The following is a 7,854-nucleotide window of genomic DNA, read 5'->3' on the forward strand; positions in this document are numbered from 1 at the left end:
GCCATGCACTGAAGAGGAGAGCTCGGGGATCGGCGGAATGCGCTGGCTTTTCAACTTGGCATCTTGTTCTAGCGCACAGGCTGGGCTCAGATTCTGCAGATGTGGAAACAGCTGCGTTCATCTGGGAAACAACAGCAAGAGTTCCACTGAGCCTGGGCTGGTACTCAGGGAAGCACAGATCTATTTTAGAAATGTTTGTGCAAAACAAAGGGCCACTTTTCTGAGGCCCAGAATAAGTTTTTTTTCATACCGCTTAGTGTTTGTCTATTATTGAAGAGGGGTGGGAAATCAGGAAATACAACAGTAAAGGTAAAGGGACCCCTGACCATTAGGTCCAGTCGTGACCGACTCTGGGGTTGCGGCGCTCATCTCGCTTTATTGGCCGAGGGAGCCGGAGTACAGCTTCCGGGTCATGTGGCCAGCATGACTAAGCCGCTTCTGGCGAACCAGAGCAGTGCACGGAAATACCGTTTACCTTCCCGACAGAGCGGTACCTATTTATCTACTTGCACTTTGACATGCTTTTGAACTGCTAGGTTGGCAGGAGCAGGGACCGAGCACCGGGAGCTCACCCCGCCGCAGGGATTCGAATCGCCGACCTTCTGATCAGCAAGCCCTAGGCTCTGTGGTTTAACCCAACAGTACCAAGGTATAATTGGAGTGCACATGGTTTGCACCATCCTTGGACAACCGTATCAAAGCGGTTTTAATGTTACAAACAACTTTATTATCTTTTGTGATTTAGAAATACTTCTATAGATACATAATAAACCTGGTTCCCTGCAGATGTTTTGTAGTACAACTCCCATCAACCCAGCCAGCGCATATCCAAAGTACCTGGAGGGCACCAGGCTGGTGAATTACGGTTTACAGAGCCAAAAATCAAAGTGTTCAGGACGTTGTATGAAAACCATGTGCTACAGCGGGAGCAAAACTAGGCTTTATTTCACCCCGGTCAAAGACCCGGTTTGACACACACCCTATGCACATTTGCGCGCACACACACACAGAGAAGCTGGGAGCTTCAATGGCGCCCCTGGGGAGGCTTCATTTGGGACAAAAAGCCTGGTTAGCCCTTGCCCCGTAGCTCTGGCTACAAACAAGTGGCCAAGTCCTCTGGATCAGCACTACCAAAGACTTAAGCAGGATCTAAGAGGCTTGATAAGGGACATGGGTGGCGCTGTGGGTTAAACCACAGAGCCTAGGGCTTGTCGATCAGAAGGTTGGCAGTTCGAATCCCCACGACAGGGTGAGCTCCCGTTGCTCAGTCCCTGCTCCTGCCAACCTAGCAGTTCGAAAGCACGTCAAAGTGCAAGTAGATAAATAGGTACCGCTCAGGCAGGAAGATAAACGGCGTTTCCATGCGCTGCTCTGGTTCGCCAGAAGCGGCTTAGTCATGCTGGCCACATGACCTGGAAGCTGTATGCCGGCTCCCTCGGCCAATAAAGCAAGATGAGTGCCGCAACCCCAGAGTTGGCCACGAAAGGATCAGGGGTCCCTTTACCTTTAAGAGGCTTGATAAATAGGTACTGCTCCAGCAGGAAGGTAAACGGCATTTCCATGTGCTGCTCTGGTTTCGCCAGAAGCGGCTTAGTCATGCTGGCCACATGACCCGGAAGCTGTCTGCAGACAAACACCGGCTCCCTCAGCCTATAGAACAAGATGAGCGTACAACCCCAGAGTCGTCCCCGACTGGACCTAACGGTCAGGGGTACCTTTACCTTTTAAGAGGCTTGATTGGCTACAATAGCTCTTGGTAATCTTCAGGTCAGGAGTGTGTTATCCATAGCCAGTATGTGGCCCTCGGGTTAATTTCATATGGCCCTCACCAAGCTGTTGGTTCAGACCTCTAAGAAGAGACATCTGCGCCTCTTCCTACATCCCACTGGATAAAGTGAGAGGGAGAGAAAAAGAGAGAAGACTGAAGACTCTGTCCCCCACCCTCCACCAAACCCCCCACACATCTCAACGGCTGCTCACCCATGCTTTTAATGGAGATGATCAACCAAGGACCATTGTGCAGAATGAAAGCAGAAAACTGATGGTACTTAGGGATGTGTGAGAATGGGAGAAGGAGTTGACAGTGACACATTAATTCACTTTGACCAAAATGAGATGAATGAAACTCTGGGAATTGGGTAGGGAAATCCTCACTCAGGTTACCTTTTGGTAAGACCAGGGCCAAAAGGTCTATTTATTTATCTTATTATACCACTTCATAGTGGATTATATATCGCAGCAAAACTTAAGACAGGTGCCTAGCATCGTGAAGTTTAGGAACTGATGTGTAAGCACTACTGAAGATAATTTGGTTTAAGAGTGTGACCTAGTCATTTATAGGATATTACTTGCTCATTTGGGTTTATTATTTTTATAACAAATTTTAGAGATTTTCAGCATACAAAACATAAAAAAGAAAGAAGATTTTACAGATATACTGAATTCCTCTTTTTCCCAATCATCCCCCTTAGTTCTGGTTTTATTGATTTCTTTTAGAGTTTGTAGAAAAAGTTTTTATTGCTTTTAGAGTTTCTATAAATAATTTAATTGTTTTTTTATAATTTGTATTTTTTTTGTATTTTATCTCATTTTTATCTTGAAAGAAAAGGAATCCAATACTTATTATTTTATTTTAAAAAGCACCACATTATAGGCTGCATTACCAGATTGCTTTACGGCTACAGTTAATCTCTCAGCCCATATGCATTCTGTTTACAATGTTTCCTGCTTGATGTAACAGCCGTAGTAACACATTTGCTTTATTTGTTGTATACTGCTTCAGTGCTCAGGCTGCAAAGTGGTTTATTATTTTTAAAAAATAAATGAATGATAAGAAAAATACAATACAAATTCCACATTCAAAATGAAACGAGTGATAATTGTTAACGATATTATTAAATAATAATAATTTCACGTCAGATTACATAATTAGGCAGCAGTAAGTATCTCAAAAACTCCATGTAAGTAAAATAAATAAGAACCACAACAGCACATCGTATACAGAACTTCAGCATACATGAAGGTACAACATCAAAATGCAACATAATTACGGTGTATGTCATCCTGACAACCTCATAAACATAGCAAAAGCTACATATAATAGTACAATCACCAAAATAATTCACTTACACGTTCACACAACACAAAGTGAATCGAAATGCACAACGACACTCAACAATCACACTTCCCTTACACCCACCACTGCAGTATAGTCACTCAAGTTCTCACTTCAGTAAAGCACTCCTTCAGCTACCCCACTAATCCTGCACAGAAAAATATTCCTGCTCAGTAAGTGCAATCCAATAACAGCAGCAAAAAAATTAAATTCATTATGTATGATGGTGTGGCGTCCGACTCGTTATATTTTTCTGTACTCTAGGTTGTTGGTTGTAATTCTTACAACTCAAAAATGTATAGAAACGTTTTGTTTAAAAAGGCTCCTCTGTTGCAATCTGTTACTGTATATATCGTCTCAGATTCCTCTAAACTGCTTTGGAAGGCTGTATACTTGAAATGCAACTTACAAATAAACAATATTTTTACAAGCAAACCCAAAACTTTTATTTGATTAAAAAGGCACCCAAAACCAGGCAGATTTTTTTTTTTAAAGTTGCCTTAAGGAGGTAGAAGTAATTAAAAACTGTCAGTCCTCTTTACCATACAGGAAGAAAGGGCATCGCAGCGGGCAGGATGTGTCTCAGTGTGCCTTTGGGCTGACTGTGACACTGTGGTCAGCAAGTACATAGTTCTATGAGTGGACTTCATTGAAGAGCAGGAAGGAGCTGGATGACAATAGGCCCAGACTTGACTTAGCTTCCCCAAACAGACTCCCAGCAAGTTCTCTTGCTACTGCTGTTGCCCTTTGCACAAACACAGAAAACCCTCTTGCTTTAAGTCTAGCACCGAAGGCTTGCTGTTCATTTATCTTGCCATAGCCTTCCCGCAGTAGCTTTCTTTCTTTTTCTTTTTTTAAATGATATTTATTAAAATTTCAAAAGGAAAAGATTACATTAAAAAGAAAATTAACAGTAAAAAGAAAAAAATACAAAATACAAAAAAGAAAAAAGAAAAACCAATTAAAAACAATTCCATCTTTTCATCACTTCTTTTACATTTACTTGTTTCCCAGACCTCCTCATACCTCCCTCTTTTGTATTCCAATTCAATTTATTAGTCCAGCAATTCCTTTCCCTCTTTTTTAACCCTGATCTTTAATCCTGATATATTATAACATTAAATTTTTAAATATTAAAAACCAATTTTTCCATATTCTTTTATACCATTACCGCTAGAAACTGCTTAACTTCAATCCGTCATCATTCTAACATTCATTAATTTTACAATATTTCTGTAAATAGTCTTTAAATTTCTTCCAATCTTCTTCCACCGACTCTTCTCCCTGGTCTCAGATTCTGCCAGTCATTTCCGCCAATTCCATATAGTCCATTTCCCGCAGTAGCTTTCAAGGCAGGGCAACTAATTCAGATAGGCCAGCGGTTATGGGAGGAAGCTGTGCACGCTGAGAATCCATGTGGATGGATTCATCTGCACATGTGCTGGAATCCAAGTGCAGCTTTTACAGACTTTGGTAGGAAGAGGTGCTGAAATGGGAAGGAATCGAGTTCATTAGTACAAAGGGCAACACCTTTTTAAAAGCACATTTCCTTCATCACCACCAAAGGCCGAAGAATGTGGAGCAATATTTTATCAATGATACAATAAAACAGGGACTGTTGTTGATGTATAGGGAAAGCTGGAAAGTATGCATCTGTTGTGTCTATAAAGCAGCTAGCTATGAACCTCAGCTCAGTAGCTGCAGCAGCCAGAAACAGAAGACATGTTTAATTCTAGAAAAGCCAAGAATTGCCAATGTCTGAAGCTGAGGGCTTTATCAGTTGTGGCATCCTGGCAGTGGAATAAGCCTTTCTACTGTGGGTTGCCTAATGACTCCTCCATGGACTTATTTTGCTTGCTAGCTTTACCATTTTATTCACCCAGGGCTTTCTACATCCTGCATTATTTAAAGCAAGCTTTCAAGGTCTGAAATTAAGTATCACTTTTATAATCCGAGCTGCTAACTGGCTTCATTCTTTCTTTCCTTTTTCTTTTCTTTTCTTTTCTTGCTGTGAGAAATGAAAGGGTTTTTTGTTTTGTTTTTAAAGCTGCATTTTAATCTTTGTACAGTAGTACCTTGGACGCGGGTGGCACTGTGGGTTAAACCACAGAGCCTAGGACTTACCGATCAGAAGGTCGGCGGTTCGAATCCCCGCAACGGGGTGAGCTCCCGTTGCTCGGTTCCTGCTTCTGCCAACCTAGCAGTTTGAAAGCACATGAAAGTGCAAGTAGATAAATAGGTACCGTTCTGGCGGGAAGGTAAACGGCGTTTCCGTGTGCTGCTCTGGTTCGCCAGAAGTGGCTTAGTCATGCTGGCCACATGACCCGGAAGCTGTACGCCGGCTCCCTCGGCCAATAAAGTGAGATGAGCGCCGCAACCCCAGAGTCAGCAACGACTGGACCTAATGGTCAGGGGTCGTTTTACCTTTACCTTACCTTGGGTTAAGAATTTAATTCATTCTGGAGGTCAGTTCCTAACCTGAAGCACCACTTTAGCTAATGGGGCCTCCCGCTGCCGCCGTTGCGCGATTTCTGTTCTCATCCTGAAGCAAAGTTCTTAACCCAAGGTACTATTTCTAGGTTAGCAGAGTCTGTAACCTGAAGCGTCAGTAATCTGAAGTGTCTGTAACCTGAGGTACCACTGTACTGTATTTGTTGTTGTTGTTTAGTCGTTTAGTCGTGTCCGACTCTTCGTGACCCCATGGACCAGAGCACGCCAGGCACTCCTGTCTTCATTGTATTTTAGGATTGTATTTTTATTCTTTGTTATGAATCTCCCCGAGAATGTGCATTGATAGGCCATACAAATGTGGTTGGTAAATTAAACAACCGCCAGCACCATGTCAAGCATTGCCCAGAAATCATCTAGAGAAGACTACACTCGACAGGACTACTTCTGAGCACCATAATTTAAGAAGGATATTGACAAGCTGGAACGTGTGCAGAGGAGGGCGACTAAGATGACTAAGGGTCAGGAAATCAGGTTTCTACAACATGCAATGAGGATTCGTCATATAACATTAACTTTAGTGTTATTTGCAGGTTTTGCTGAGTGATTTTACTGTACCGAACCCAATGGAATCCTGCATATGTGCCAATCAAGGTTTGAGAATTTGAATTTGGGTCTGGAAACCAAGCCTTATGAGGAGCAGTTGAGGGAGTGGTTGAGGGATGTTTAGCCTGAAAAAGAGGAGACTGAGAGGAGATAAGATAGCCATCTTCAAATACCTTAAAAGGGCTGTCACATGGAAGATGGAGCAAACTTGTTTTCTGCTGCTCTGGAGGGTAGCTTCAAGTTACAAGGAAGGGGATTACATCTAAGTAACAGGGGAAACTTTCTGACTGCAAGAACTGTTGAAGAGTGGAATGGACTCCCTCAGGAGGAGCTGGACTCCCCTTCCTTGGAGCTTTTTAAGCAGAGGTTGGATGGCCATCTGTCATGGCTGCTTTAGCATCCATACCCTGTAGGTGGTTGGACTCAATGACCCTTGATTATTATTATTATTTTGCATTTTAATTTAATACAGAATAAGCATATTATTACCACTAGAGCAAAAGCAGGTGGGATTACACCAAGTTCAAAAGTGACCGACACGTGTACACTGCAACAGCTGTGCTTGGACCCAGATTTCTTTCCCCCCCTTTTTAACTAGTTGCTACGTCTCTCAATTCTAACCCTTAACTGTCAAAACAAAAACAAAACAGGTCTGTTTCAAGGACGCTTCGCCATTTCCTTCTCAACCACGTTAGTCTCACAATTCAAGCATATGAGCACAAGTTTTAGAACACATCAGCTTCTGTCTGGGATCGTTTGATGGCCTAGGATCACTTGATCCTGGGATCATTTGATCCTGATTAGGAACCCATCACTGGAACATGTAAAAAATTCCTCCTTTATTTTGGGAGGAATTCCTCCTTTATTTTTGCCAACATACTGAATTCAGCATTGCTGTGTGTCCCTTGGTGTTTGCCATGTCTGCAATGTGCTGGTCTCCTTTTACACACTCCATTACAGGAAAGCCATCTCTGTCAAGGACTTTGGCTTGGGAGTTGCAAGAATAACATCCCCTGTGCTGCTATACTGCAGAGACTTGATCTGGTGGCATTCACATGGTTGCAAATATCGAAAAGAGATGCATCCATTCCAGCAAAATCCCAAAATCTAACATCATAGTCATAGCCTCCAGTTATCAAACGGGCACCCGAAGGATCCAGTCGAAAAGCAAAGACTGTTTTTGTCCCATGATGCAGTATAATTTCATGTGAGTCAGGAATCTTCTTGACAGGATCCTGGAGGTGCCTGGGATTGAACCTGAGTTATTTGCTAGTGAAATAAAGCTCTTTCTCATAAAGGTAAAGGGACCCCTAACCATTAGGTCCAGTAGTGACCGACTCTGGGGTTGCGGCACTCATCTTGCTTTATTGGCCGAGGGAGCCAGCATACAGCTTCTGGGTCATGTGGCCAGCATGACTAAGCCGCTTCTGGCGAACCAGAGCAGTGCACGGAAACGCCGTTTACCTTCCCACCGGAGCGGTACCTATTTATCTACTTGCACTTTGAGGTGCTTTTGAACTGCTAGGTTGGCAGGAGCAAGGACTGAGCAACGGGAGCTCACCCTGTCGTGGGGATTCGAACCGCCGACCTTCTGATCGGCAAATCCTAGGCTCTGTGGTTTAACCCACAGCGCCACCCACGTATCTAGCCCTTTCTCATATCTAGCCCTTAAAAAAGCTCTTATT

This window comes from Podarcis pityusensis (genome assembly GCF_964106645.2).
Source record: "Podarcis pityusensis genome assembly, chromosome: 13".
In the NCBI taxonomy this organism is placed as follows: domain Eukaryota; kingdom Metazoa; phylum Chordata; class Lepidosauria; order Squamata; family Lacertidae; genus Podarcis; species Podarcis pityusensis.